At 38.5% G+C, this 15,474-nt stretch overlaps 1 protein-coding gene across 1 annotated transcript in view; it reads right to left on the reverse strand.

Annotated features, from left to right (window-relative positions):
- The window catches only part of ADCY2 (adenylate cyclase 2), a gene marked incomplete at both ends in the record, with an annotated part of 200,980 nt that overhangs the window by 133,689 nt on the left and 51,817 nt on the right, over positions 1 to 15,474 (reverse strand). The gene's annotated exons all lie outside the window — the stretch shown is intronic.

Here is a 15,474-nt window from a genome sequence, read left to right on the forward strand (position 1 = left end):
CTTTAAATTTATGTTTTCAAAGTTTAATTTTATTAACCACCCTGTGTACACTTAGAGTGTAGCTCCCCTGCGACTAGTGGTTTCTGATGGTAAGCTGCCTTACAAAACAATTCATTTGCCAAATCACTCCACTCCAGGGTCTAAGGAATTGCAATACAGAGAAATTTCATTCATCTTGATGCACTAAAAATTTACAATTTAATAAAATGTTAGATTATACAAAAAGCCAAAATTGAGACAAGCATTCTGGTTTAACAAGATTATACTTCATGTGCATATAGATGATGTATGTCAAATTCAATAAAAACACAACGTTTATTTGGACATGAAAAGTAACTTCACACAATCACAGCCCATAAGCAGAATTTACAGTTAGCTTCCTAGAAAAAGATACTGGTATCCACACTGTAGGGAACAAACTCTCCAAATACACAACCCAAACTGTATCAGGAAAAGGTATTCCTTCATTACACATAGAAAAGATTACGTATTTGATGATATGTATACATTCCAAGGTCCACCACATATGGAGAAAGAATAAGTGGATTTGGGAGACAGATTTTGCATACCGTAGTAGACCGTTTTGGAAATGTGTCAGCCAGATTATCAGCTGACAGCACAAGGAAACAGAAGCATTTGACATCTCTGCATTTGGGAAAGATGCAGAAAGTTCTGGCAGGCTGGAAGAAGGAAGCACAGAATATGCCTTTGAAAGGCTGGGAAAAAGAAAAGCTAAGGAGTTAACAACTGGTCAGTTTAGCTTCAATTCCTGGAGCAGTAACAGACCAAATAATAAAACAATTCATAAGCACATGTACTGAAAGTTACGACAAACATAAGTAACAGCAAATGTGATTTTGCTGAAAACAAATCATGTTAAAAGCAATCTCATTTTCTTCTATGTCACAAAAACAGGCAGCAGCGTAGGGGAACAGGCTGAATGAGTTAGGTGGTAAGAATGGAAGTGAAAGATCCTGTAATATGGACATAACATGGCTGGATACCAGAGGGAAAAAAACCTTACAGGCATATAAGACCCGCTGCCTCAGACATGTTTCCTGTTAAAAAAAAAAAAATGGTTTGAAGAAGAATCCTAGTCCTGGGAGATGGATTTGTATTTCAAGTGCCTCCAAGTCCCAGGGACTTTTCATGGAAACAAGGTTGCATTGTTTCCATGTTTAGCTTTCTAATCGACTTGGGGGCAGAAGTCATTTACATATTTGTGAGAACTTCGTGATTAGAAAATAAAAAAATTATCCTTCTCTAACTGGATTGTTTCCAAAAAGCAGGGCTTGCATATTTTATGTACTTGAATATGGCTTGGCTGTATTGCCAGACTAGACAATCCATCTGACTTGTGAGGTATACGCTAGGTATAAACTAAAACTCATTAGTGGATTTAAGGTATAATATGATGCCGTTGTTTTTCAATTTCAACATAAAACAGACTGCTAAGCACAGGATAATATTTTGGTATATTGCAATATTTCTAGTGGTATTCATCTCGGTACCTAGAATAACACTGTGTCAGCCACACATTTGTAATACTGCTACCAACAACTACCCTTTCTGTAAGGCACTCCATTACTTTCTATGGTTAAAATAAATGGAGAATTTTAACCTTCCACAAATACGAATACGGAGACTTTTCAGAAGTTTCAACCCCACTTGACACTACACATTCAGACCTCAAATTCTCAGTTACTCAACATTAAAAAGGCTTAGCTGGACTGGAACCAGGCTAAAGAACTCTTGACGACAAATTGATCTGTTAATTCTTATATTTTCATATAGATAAACACCAGATGCTTAATGTGCATCGGAAAGCAAAGCAGCCAGTGCACAATCTTGAAATTAGGGTATGAAAATGCTGTGGCAGAGCAGAAGAGGTACCTGCCATCTTTGGCTTGCTAAGACACTGAAATGCACATGGGAATTGTTCTCGTTGATAGTTCTTGACTCTTGGTGACCTCTTTTCTCTATTTCTAGTAATGGTCTAATGACCCAAGGACTTAAGAGCTCCATTTATCACAAAGGCTCCCTTTTGATTTCACCATGGCTCAAGAATATTCTCCCTGGGTACCCGGAAATATAATGCTTCTACCCTTCATCTGCAGAGCAGACATAAGTAGTACATAAAGCTTGGGAACACACCACGTATTTCTCAAGTCACTGTATTTAAGCTTATTACTATAGGAGGTGATACTCAAAGGCTTCTATGTAGGGTGGTTCTTCAGGTGGAAATAGGCAGGCTTTCTGGACTGAGTCATCATCTGCAAAACGCATAGAAGCCTTTGACGTTTTTCATGATCTTTTTGCAAGAATTTTCAGAAAAATTGCTGTTATAGACATTAAAACACAGCAATGCCAAGCTCTGAAGGACCTGACTATTTCACTGCAAGAGTTAGAGTAGAGTAGAGTAGAGTAGAGTAGAGTAGAGTAGAGTAGAGTAGAGTAGAGTAGAGTAGAGTAGAGTAGAGTAGAGTAGAATAGAATAGAACAGAACAGAACAGAATAGGATTCAGTTGGAAGGGACCTTCAAAGATCAAGTCCAACTGCCTGACTACTTCACAGCCAACCAAAAGCTAAAGCACAGTTGCCAAAGTGTGTCACTGCATGTGTGCATTTGGTGTGCGTATCCATCAGTAAAAACAGTATTAATTTACAGTGCACTGTTTTTGACGCTGTTAAAAGTAGGCTGTTCCAACAAAGCGTGCCATAACCACAAAGCCTGTCGCTGTTCTGAAACTGTGTTGGAAGCAATCGTTGATGTGAGTCATCACTACCACTGCCTAGTCGAAACATGCCTTTTGTCCTGATCTGAACTTGGACTGCTTTAGGAATTGGATTCTCAGACTTTTCTGAAAAGCTTGTCATTTTCCACACCTTGGAGATGAGTATCCTTGAGTGAACCTCGGGCACTGATGCTATGCATCAAGGCACATAGTATTCCCTTTTGGTTAACACTGGTGTAACATCTTACAGAGAAGCAGGTGGGTATCCTGCTTTGACTGAGGGATATACAGGGCTTTTGCCTATTGTTCTTGAGTGTCGAATTTTATCCAGATTTTATCTGAATCATACTGGTGACTGTGACCTGGGAGAACTGGTATGAAGTAGATAATACTTGGTGGTTCACAGACATGACTGTTGGAAAAGTCACTGGTTTGGACTGGGGTAGCACATACTGCAGAGGATTTGGAGCCTGTGGAACCAGACCATTCTCAGAAACCTTTTCTCCCTGCTGTTGTCAGTTTCTTTTCTGAGTGGCGTAGCCTTAGCTCTGAGGGGTATCTGGAGCAGAAAGTTTAACATTTTTCACACTTTAAACTGTCCTTCCTTGCAAATATGATGCCTCAGGGGATGTCGCCTTTCTACTGAGAACTGTATAACAAAGATATTAATCATTCATTTTATACAAATTATGTTCCAACAATGACTCACAATTTCCCCAGCTAGTCATCCCTTATAAGACTGTGTTAAAGAGTTAATCATAACTGGCTTGGCGTATGCAAAAATCACTCAATGTTATTCTGACCAGAATTTCCCCTTGGGGAGTATGACATCTTGACACTGAAGCAGACACGTAAATCCAAATGTGTTGTTTCAGTATGAACCTAGAGGAAAGCACTGCTCTAGACACACAGCAGTAGTGACACAATAGTTCATGAAATATCTGTAGTTCTTCAGGACAGCTTATGACACACAAGTGTAATGACAGCAAAACTCTCAGGAAAATAGAGGTCGCTTTTGAATGTAAATCCAAGATCCTGTTCCCATAATTAAACAGACTACAAACATTCACATTAAGTGGGCCAACCCATTATACGATTGCTTTCAGAGGTTTTTCAATATCATCCTCCTCCTTAATTGTTTAAAGGGAGTATTAATAGGTAATTAAAGATTTTTTTCCCTTGGAAAGAAAGACACTTGAATTATGGCTACTGATTTCAAAGGTTGTCTATATACATCATAGCACAAAATAAGCTACACTAGTTTTTTTCTGAAAACATAACTGAGTTTCATGGTATAATTGGCAGGACCTACTAATCTTACAAAATTTTTACAAATGCTATATTCATGATTTAATACAATGCATGTATTAAAGTGTCAGAAAGGTATTTATAAAAGCTATAAACTGTATGTTAAAACTGTAGCCAGAGTAACTGATGCAAATACATAAAGGTCTTTGCCACTCTACGTGTTCTGAATTCCAGAAGTCAATCTGCTGACTCAGACTTTTAGAAGCCAGGCAATGTGCAAAGAACTAAATTAGCTCCCCATATAAAACAAAAATTTCATTGAGTGCTAAAATCACCTTCCGTTCTGAAACACCTTTGAAAAGTCTTAAATTATGAAAGTATAGGATGAGGAAAAGGTGGTCCTGTTGTTCACCAAATCCTGCAATACTGGGACAAAAGGGCATTCAACAAAACTAGTAGAAGATTGATTTAAAACAGATGAAAAGAAAGTACATCTTTACGTAGCAGATTGTGAACTTTTTGAACTCACCACCGCAGGAGGTCATCGTGCACCAGTAGGTTAAAAAAAGAGATTAAACAAATTCCTGGACGACTTGTCCATGAACCAGTAATAAAAAGAGCAGGCAGGGATGTACCCTCTGACATTTCTAGAACCACTTGGGATGCTGGGGAAGTACAAAGGGAACAGACCACAGGAAGTGATCCAGCTTTGTGCTGTCTTTTAATAGCAGCTCCTCTTGCCATTCTCACAGACAGAATATGGTAGTAGATGGACCATGACTCTGACCCTGCAGGAAGTTTCCTATGTCCTTATGCTTAGACTTTAATGCACTTTATTTAAGAGAGAGAGAGTGAATAAAAAGAAGCACTTATGACACAGTACCTTCCCTGGCTTTAAAATAAAGCAGGGTAATTCAGAATGAGAACTGAAAGTCCAACTAGACTATGAACGGAAAGCATTGTAGAATGATTTACTAGTTAGAAGGGAGTTGTGAGAGGAAAGTTCAATTTTCAGCAACGCCAGGATAGAATACAAAAGAAGCTAAGTTTTAGTCTATATAAAAATAATGTTTTTTGAGTATCGGGTACATCATAAATCTCAAGAATAAAAAAAACAAGAAGAAAAGATTTTTCTGTGATTTACTTAACAAAATTATGTCCACAATAAACTCTTACTACAGTCACTTTTACTAAACATGAAATTTTATTTCCTAATGATTATCGTAGTAGGTAGTAAACAACCCTGTAAATCATCCCTTGTTCTTGATCACAGGGAGCTTTCAAACTAATAATCCCTTTCTTTTGTGTGGAAGTCTGGGCTTAAACGGCATCAGGAAACAAATATTCATTACAGCCTCTGCCAAAAAATTAACCACAACCATTAGCAAAATAGGGTAGAATAAAAACAAGTTTACTGCAGGAAAGCGGATACTTTAAATTAAAATGACTGTGCAATAAGGGTCCTATAAATGTGCTGCTAAAGTCACAGATTAATATGACAAGATGAAAGATTCCCGAAAAGGTAAGAAACTTCACATTTGAAATAATCAAAAGATAATCTGATTGCCTACGGTCTGCTGTTTGATTGCTTTCCATGCCTCAGAATCTTTTCTTTCATTGAATGGGATCAGGAAAAGGGACACAGGATCTGGAAGGAGTGACCCAAGGACAATTAGCAGTGACCCAATGATCCATACCAATTTTTGGTCCTTCTTGGTACAGAAAGAAGGGACTGAGCTACCATTATCTCCACCAGCCTTGAGATTATCCCTGAGCACACAACCAGGAAAGGAAGACTTTGGTTCACTCTGTAACTCACTTTTATCATTCTCTTCCTCATTTTATTTCTCCTCTTTCTGCTGCATCTCACTGGCTTTGTTTCAAGCATAGCAGAGTCTAATTAGTCAAGAAGACAGATTTACCCTGTTACAACACTGACAGGTTCCTGCAAGGAGAAAGGCAACTTCACAAAACACTATGTAGTCCAACAACAGCATGTGTTTACAGTGATTTGAGTCTCTACCTGGACCAAAAGCAATAAACTATGCCTTTGTTTTTTCAGTGATGAGACTAGTGAAAAGCACCAGAGAGAGAGAATACATCCTTCCTCTTTGCTTTGCTTCCCTTTTTTGTTTTGCCCATACATATTAAGAACAGAAACCTACAGCAGCATTGATTTGTGATTATCACAACTAACATTTTCTGTAAAGGACAGTTGATAAAGTCTTCAATGTTACCTAAATAATTTTTCATAAAATGTCTTTTTTTTTTTTTCTTACAACCATTAGGAAAGAGATTTAAAGATGTAGTTAAAACCAAAATCCTGTCTTCCCATACCACAGGAAAATTAAAAACAGGCTTCTTTAACTCTGGCTAAACCCGTGCAGCATCCCCATCAGAAGAATCACAGAACAATAGGTGGGTTTGTGTTGGAAGGGACCTTAAAGATCACCCAGTTCCAATCCCCTGCCATGAAATGCTACAGAACAGCACAGAATGCTAAAGTAATCTATAATTAATGCATTTTTAAAGTGGAAAATCAGAAGAGATCCAAATGATTGTATAGTATATGCAAACAGACTGAAGTCCAAAGCAATAAAAAATAATTTCACTCAGACTATTTGGGTGCTAATTTTATAACGCTTAGGCACCTGTACCTCAAATTTAAAAGGAGTCTAATGAGAACATAAATGAGGTAGGGAAGTGAAAGGTCCTATGAAATACATCTTCTCAATCAGGATTCCATTACTGCAATAAACTACAGAGGTCCATCAGGATAAGAAACATTTATATGTCTCCAAAACTGAAACCTATTTTCTTAAGCATTCTCAATTGTCTGTTTTGGAGACAATCTCCTGGATTAGACTGCCTTTTGGTCTTTCTGTTTTCCTAAAGAATGTGTACAGAGGTTGCCTGCTTACAATACCAGCACTAAAAATACCTGCTAGTGTTATTAGTTCCATAATAAATTAAGTCGCAATAGTATTTTATTCTCTGCATAACCGTGTAGTTCCTTGCTCTATACAAGTTCATACTGAAACTAGAGTTTTAAATTATTGTGCCTCTGCCCATCAGTTAATTGCAACGCTTAAATTTACAAAGCAAATTTTCACTGCAGTGTCCATAACATTGTTACTCAATTATCATTTTTCCCTCTGTTCCCATTCCAGTCCTGTTCTTCTGACAAAAACATTTAATTCTTGTTCCCACTAATGAAATTGCTAGTTTTGATTCTAGATTTGGTTAACTCTAACACAACCTATGTGGTGCCCAAAAACTGGTAGCTACCAAAAACTGGTAGAAAACCATTTAGCAAAAAATAGAGTAAGTTCTGAAGGCTGGATACTGTCAGACAAAATCAAAGTGCGAAACTATAGGTACACATTAAAAACAAAGGAAAATAGCCATTGGAGCAGCATAAACAGTGCCACAGTAGAATTCCCATCATTGGGAATTCAAAAATCTTTCTAAAATGCTCCAAAGCTTCTATTGCAGCTATTAGATTTGCACTAGAAATTACCGGAAGCAAGTCTAAATTGCTCTAAGGGTCAAACAAAATTACCAGGTATAGTGCCTGAATAAAAACTAGAAATAAATGTATGCATTCGAAATACAGTATCAAAGAAACCAGGAAGGTTGAGAAAAGCAAATAAAATTAATAATAAAAAAGAAACTATAAGCATTTCTATTAAATAGCTTTTCTGAAGTAAAAATTAGCATATATTCTGTGGAAGTGGGGAGAAGAGAGAGATATAGAATCTGGGAGTGTTTCTCAGTACAGGTACTCTAGCAGAACAGCGCTTACAAGAGCACTTGAGCTATCACTTCATCTGTGAGCACAGCACCACATCAGGAAGTGGCTTTAAGAGGGAGCCTTCATCCTACAGCTGAGTAAGAGCTGGGCAGAGCTGTCATCCCAGGCGCCTGTTAAAATTTATACTTGCCACAGCCAGAACAACAGGATGAACTTGCTCGCTTGAGATCATTCCCCAGCCTTCCTTACAGTCATGTTTTCCCAAATGAATATATATTAGGATTTTGATCCCTTCTGCAGAAAGAGCTAGGGATCTCCGTGGATGCACTCACTGATGTGGGCGATGCTGCAGGTTCTGGAGGGACTACCCTACTTCTCCCAGCTCTCCATCAACGTAACAACAGCAGGCCTGCAACACTCTTGAGACCTCATGCCAGAACCCTCTATACAAAATGTGCCTTTATATCAAAGATCTAAGACTCCAGATGGTTAGATAGCATTCTTCTTGTACAAGAACTACCTAATAACACATTTGAGATACCACAGAATCACAGAATCAGAGGTTGGAGGGGACCTCTGGAGGTCATCAAGTCCAATTCCCCTTCTCAAGCAGGGCCACCTAGAGCAAGTTGTCCAGGACTGCATCCAGTATCTCCAAGGAGGAAGATTCCACAACCTCTCTGGACAACCTGTGCCAGTGATTGTCATCACTCCTCCAGTAAAAAAAGTGTTTTCCAGCATTCAGATGGAATTGTGTGTTTTAATTTGTGGCCGTTACATCTTGCCCTGGCACCAGGCACTACTACATGGCTCCCTTTTCATCACCATCAGGTATTTAGACACACTGATAACATCTCCCCTGCATTTTCTCTTCCCAAAGCTGAGCAGTCCCAGCTCTCTCACCCTCTGCTAATACGAAAGATACTCCAGATGCTGAACAGTTTTTGTGGCTCTTCACAGGACTCGCTCCAAGTAAGTTCATATTTGTCTTGTACCAGGACAGGACACAACCATAGAGATTTGGCCTAACCAGTGCTGAGTAGTGGGGAATGATCACCTCCCTCAAACTGCTGGCAATGTTTTTCCTTTTAGCCCAGGACGTGACCATGGTCAGGTCAGTATGTATAATTCAACCTGCTAAGGAGGTCTGCGCCCTGACAAATACGTGCCATTACCATACTGCCCCCCAGGAATTTCACCGCCATCAAAGCAGCCTTGACAGCACACTGAGCAGCCCTGGAAGTCCTCTGTGCTTGTGCTTAGCAGCAAACCCACCAAGACCAATGCTTGAACATGAAGAAGTAAAACCAGGGTCACGGTGAGCAGCAAAATGTGCAGCAGCTCAGCGAGCAACTGCAGCACCGCATGCTGAGGTGCACGAGATGTTTCAAAGAGTGAAACATGCCCCCTAACCTCCCAGGGAAAAAGGGCACGTCTCCTCCTGACCTTATCTACTATCAGGCAGGAGCATGCAGATGAGAACAAAGAGCACTCGCTCCCTCTAGAGAACAGGAGTTCTTTCCTTGAGCCTCACAAGGAACCACTGGGTGGTCAGCAAAGGGCAGCATCCCCACTGGGCTGACATTGTCTGCAGTGGCTGTCTTAATGGGGGGAAAGAACCAGAAGAGTGGAAAAGGGGCATGCCTGGGGTACATCTGTTAGGAAAAAAAATAATAATAATAGTAAGGAACCTGAACAAATGAAGTTTGGATTTCCTTTGTGCAAATCAGCAGTGCACAGATCAATAGCATTCGTTAACAGCTCAAGACAGAAACTGCTGCAAAGGAAAGACATGGCAAATGGAAATGTCTGAGCAGTATGACCCCACTTACATAAACCTGATAACTAGCTGTTTTTTTTGCAGACTATGCTTTTTCACTAAGCATATATTTTTGGGCAAACCACTGAAGAAACACAAGGAAGTGCCAAGCAAAAGAACTGCTCAATGACTGCCATGAAATACTGTGACTGTGTACAGAATCGCAATAGCATAATGTTAAAAGAAAGGAAGGAAACAGATTTCTTCTTTAGGAGAGCTGCCAAAATAGGACATAACACCTCCTCGGAAAAATTTGTTAATCGTAGAAACAAAAGACCTAGAAATGTGTGATGTCAGAAAAACTACCAAGGCAAACACTTCCAGAGCCTCCACAGCACTATTTTTCCTTTGCTCTTATTCAGTTGCTCTCATGTTGTTACGCCTCCAGCCCTGCACATGCAAATCCAGGGTTGCTCTGGCGGGTTCTCACAGGAAAAGATTGCCACTAGCATACCACCTCTTTTTTCCCCTCTTTTCCTTCTCTTTGACTATGGTTTTTGGTCGACATTAGGAACCCAATAATACATATGCAGAGAGCTTAACAGCCAAGCACCATGCAGCACCTACCCTTGATATAAGCATGGTCCAGTCACTACTAACAGCATCCTATGGAGGAATACCAGCCAGGAGGTTGAGCAGGTCCCAAAGAAAACCATATGGTCACTATGGGAGAATTATTAAAGGGAGAACCACCGGCTGCACTAGAGAGGCCACATAGGGAAGGATGCTTCTCCTGATGCTTCTCCTCCCAGCTGGACGCTGTGGAGAGTTTATCCTTTTTTTCTCCCTCTCCTATTTTATTTCTGTTTCTCCCTGAAAGTAACTTTCACTGCTACAGCCAACGCACATCATCAGACCCTGCCCATGTCTTCATGCATATGAACTTGCTGCAACATCCTGTATGCAACGCTGTCTTTCCCCACAACTTCTGAAAACCACCAAGTGATTTCCATCTGGAGAGATTGGTCAGGTTTCCAAAGCCATAAGACTACAATTTTTACATGAACCCTGGGAAGCAATGGTTGCTAGCAACCTGGATGCTCTTTCCTGATGAAGAAAACTACTGCCTTTGTGAAAGCGGCAATCCGGGCTTCCTTTCCCCCTTTAGCCCAGACAAGCAGGGCAGGGCAAAAGGCAGAGCTGAGAAATAAATGATTCAACATTAATGTATGAATGGACACATACCAAACCTAGTAAAAACAAACACAGCACAACAAAAGAAAACAAAAGAAAACAAAACAAAACAATCTCTTTTCTGGTTTTGACATGTAAAATCACGTGCATTTTATTTCAAACACTGCCATATACACAACAGAAAAGGAAAAGGTACACAGACATTTGTTTCCCACTCTTCCTTCTGCTCCTTTTTTGAAACCGCCTCTTTTAAGAACATCGATCTCTACTAGGCTCACAGATACAGATCAGAGCAGTTTGTTCTTTGATAGGAATTTAATTGCAATTGCAATTAAAATCAAGACAAAAATACAGATAAAAAAAATCATGGTAATTCATAGAAACAGGACCTGTTTTGTTAACATATACAGGCCTTCACTTGAGAAGAACGTTTGTTGGGGCTTTGACCCTTTATTACAAATAGACTGAAAGATGAAAGAAGATTAAACTGGCGAAAAGTTACATGGAAATTACATTAAGGCTCATATTTAACCTGACAGTCAAGCAGACTCACCATTAGCACACTCATTCAAAGTATTAACTAATATTACTTTAATATACCAGCCATATTTAAAATGGATTTACACAAAATTTAAAGCAATTTTGCAACAGACAGCACCGTTGGAGAATATCTTTGGGCTGGGTGATCTAAACCATTGTAATAATTCTGAATTTAAATACAGATCCCTTCAAATTCTAAATATTGTAATTATTTTTATAAATTATTAATTGATTTAATGAATAATGTAGGCCCTGACACCAACTGACTAGTGATCTGATTTCATGTGGAGCTCTTGACTGTGGCTATCTTTTATTTGCAAAGAGATTAATTACATGGCTTTAGGATTATTTAAATATGGTAGACTAAATTAATCCCAGCAGGATGAATATAGAGAAAAAAATATTCTGATCCCTTTTAACAAGTATGGAGCTTCATGTATCGCAGTGTTGCAAATGTTAAAATTAGTCAACAACTAATTTACATATTATTTTGCATAAGGTTCTGGCCATCACTTCTTGAAAGGATTGTGGTGTTGGTTTTTTTCACACCTTTCTTTTCACTCCTTTCACACCACAAAGTTTTGTCCTCAAAAGTTTTCAGCTGAACAATTTGTATGGAAGTTTGGATTTGCCAGAGGGAACAGTAACACTCTTGACATTCCAGAAATCTGGTCAGAATTTTTCTGCAAAGTTTCCCAGAATCTGAACAGTACCTTTTCCCACTGAAATGTGTCTATGCAGTATACCGTGTACATCACAAGAAAAATTATCTGAATTAAACAATAAAATGCTTGGCGTCACAGTTTGTTTCTCCACTTAATAGAATCACAGAGTACTTTAGGTTGGAAGGAACATCCATTGGTTGGAGGTCATCCAATCTAGCCTCCTGGTTGGTTTCAAAAATAGATAAACTTCATATAATGTGCACAGATCTTGAATTAATGTATTGTTTACCAAACCTGCATGTATTCTTACACAGTGAAAAAGATAATTAAAAGAAAACCTTTAAACGGGGAAATATAGCAGTGAAAAGTTGAAGTGTTCCTTTCCTTCTTTCCTTACAGTAAGAAATAGCATTTATATCATCAATCATGATGGTCAATTTTGCAGGTGAACAAAACAAGGTAATTCCTCCAGAAGGAGAGGAATACTTTCCATCTCTTTTTTGACATACTCAGTCCCAAAGCATTATTAAACCCAGTCCCCAAAATCCATTCAAGTAACTGATCTTAGTAGGTACGTGACTGTAAGAAAATAACTGTCAAAATTAGAAGTGTCAAAAAGCGTTAAAAAAGAAATGGCCACATTTCACCTAAATTATGTAACAGTCTCAAAAACTAATGGAACCGTAATTTTTTTTTCCATGAAAAAAATAGCTAGAAAACACGTGCAAAAATTTCCACATATTGTTGGGGTGAAATGATGAAAAAGACAATCCAGCAGATGCATGAAATATAAATGAGCCCCTTTCAGTAATGACAACAGTACAGGTTGCAGTAGTGCTCCTTTCTTTTTCTTTTGATGTTGAATGATTTGTATGCACAGTAATAAATAAATAAATAAATAAATAAAATGGAAACAGACGTACAGATTAACAGTTCTGACTAAATGATGCTTCCTAATAAATATTTGTGGATCTTACTTAGACACCACTGGCAACCATGCATGGCTTGTAGAAAAATAATACAGTCATAAGATGATATTCTCAATGTATTTCTGAGGAGACCAGTCAACTATAAATGAGCTCATATGCTAAATCCAAAGACACTGCTGACTTAATTTAGTGTTAATAAATGAAAAAAAAATATGGTGCGCACTTCAGAAATAGGCCCCTGCTGAGGTGAAATTGGGCTTCATAGCACCTCCATGATAAGTCTAAATGAAAATAAAGCTATTCTTCCAGTCAGTTCAAGGCCCAAGCATTTAAATAGTCCAGAGAAATCAAGTAAGGTTTAAGCTAAGCAAAGGTCCTGCATCCTGCATTTATTTCGCATGTGGCCCACCCACCCAGAGGACTAATGCACTACCGACCCCACAAAGCTATGCCAATACATGCTGTTATACAAACTAAGCCACCTCACCCCTTCTTTCAGAATGGATTCAGCTTTCTTGGCAGGTGTCACTAAAGAATCTCACAACACCTAGTGGAAGGGAAGCTTCAGCTTGGAGGAAATGTTTCCTATCTTTTCCTTTGAGTTTTCTTGGATGGAAAAAATGGAAATGTATGAGCAGACTGTAAATGCAGCACAAACACTGTCCTGACTGATGAAGAGGAGTGTTTCACCTCACAGTAGGCTGGCAATTTGCAGGTTAATAATTTTATGCACCACAGGGCCTTTCAGCAGGCCAGGGAGAGGAAAGACACTATCCCTACCAGTAGGTAGTAACTGCTTTATCCATGCAAGGATGGAGACGAGGATGATGATGTGAATCTGAACACAACTGTAGGACAGGCTAGGTGTAAAGGAAACATATGTGTCCAGATCAGATTTCTGATCCACGAATTCAAATGTTTTGTTTGCGTAAGAAGACTTTTCCTATGCATAAGAACATGACGCCCAGCCACAGGATTAGATAAATCCCACGAACAACCAGACAGAGTAAGAGAAGCTTTGGAGTTGATATAAGGGTACTTAAATGTAAGTTTAATTTTCCTTTATTTGTTCTATCACATCTCAAAACTCTTGCATTTATCTTCCTATTTTGTAAATAAATCACATATTTTACAATTATTCTGGATGTTTTACAATTAAAATGGATTATTACAATTAAGCAGGTGATTGGTAGATAAATGGCAAACAACATCTCTTCCAAAGCAGTAATCCTTAAAAATGAGATATAAATCACACCATCACATTGCTCAACAGAAACTCCAGGGGATGCATGTACCAAGCTAGACCAGCTGCCTGGAAACTGGGAGGGAGGGCATGGTTTTGTAAGAAAGAGATTTCTCACAATTAGCACAAACCAGTGACTGTTGAAATGAGCAGTGGCTTTACCTCCAAGAGTCTTCCAACAATTCTGAAGCAACTACAGTTGCTTCAGTTTTTAATTTATTTGCAATTCACATTTGTTTTTCCCACTCATTCAAAGGATGTCATTGAAAGCAATATAAGCTGCATGAAAATGCCGAACAGCTGACACAGAACAGCTAGTTCTACTGCGCTTGATATCCCAACCAGTAGATAGGTTATCTCCAAATTTTATAGATGCTTCTGCTTTAAAGTGCGACATACCTATGCCAGAAACATTTAGCAACTGCTAAGCACTGACCTGTCATAAAATAGATAAATATCATTATCCTAGCTTGAAATGAACCCGTGTATACCAGTACACCATCATAGCACCTGAAAGAGTGCCATGTGAGTGCTTACCAACAAGGGAAGACAGAGAGAAAATCAGGTATCATAAGACATCATCATTCCCATAGCCATACTTTTCAACATTCATAAAAGCACTTCTAGACTCCTATTACCACATCTAATTATAAACATCTTACAGACACTGTAATTATCTCCCCAATATGACATGAGAAATCTGAAACAGATCTCCACAGCTCTGAGTTGCAATTTTATACACTTTTAAGGTAATAATGGACAAATCTCATTATTATTCTGCCTCCAGTCCACTTCTACATTCCCTTTTTCCTAAAGGAATAGTTTAGTGAAAGCTTTAGCTACAAATGGAAAGAAGTATATATTACAGAAGACAGGATTAAAACATAAAACCAGAATACTATAAAAGTAGTGCTTCCAGTGGTACCTCTTGCAGGCATTGCTTTTCTTAAAAACAGCTCTCACAAGAGACAGTTAACTACGTTTGCAAGGCTGACGATATTTGTCATCGCTGTACTGAAACTGAATAAAAAGATAATTTATGTGTCCTCCCATCTATTTCTAGGTGAAATTAACATTATTCCAATTATAATTTTCTTTTTACTACGGAGATTGCAATACTTATTCTCAGACATTTTTGGTTTATATAAAAGTCCTGTAAATGCTTCTTTTCTAGATCAGGGCATTTTCATTTACGTCTCTGTACCTGAGAAAATGTTCTCTATTATACCTCAACACACAAATTCTTACAGTAAGGAAAAGCCTCCTGGCACCAAAGTCTCACCGTACAATGTCTGTTAATATTCCTAGGATGTCTGCAAGGATTTTTCCCCAGATTTCTTCTTGGACATCTAAATGAATCCTAACGGATTAAATTTGGTGATTCCTTTCAGTTCTATTAACATTACT

This window comes from Netta rufina (assembly GCF_964035555.1).
Source record: "Netta rufina genome assembly, chromosome: 2".
Lineage (NCBI taxonomy): Eukaryota > Metazoa > Chordata > Aves > Anseriformes > Anatidae > Netta > Netta rufina.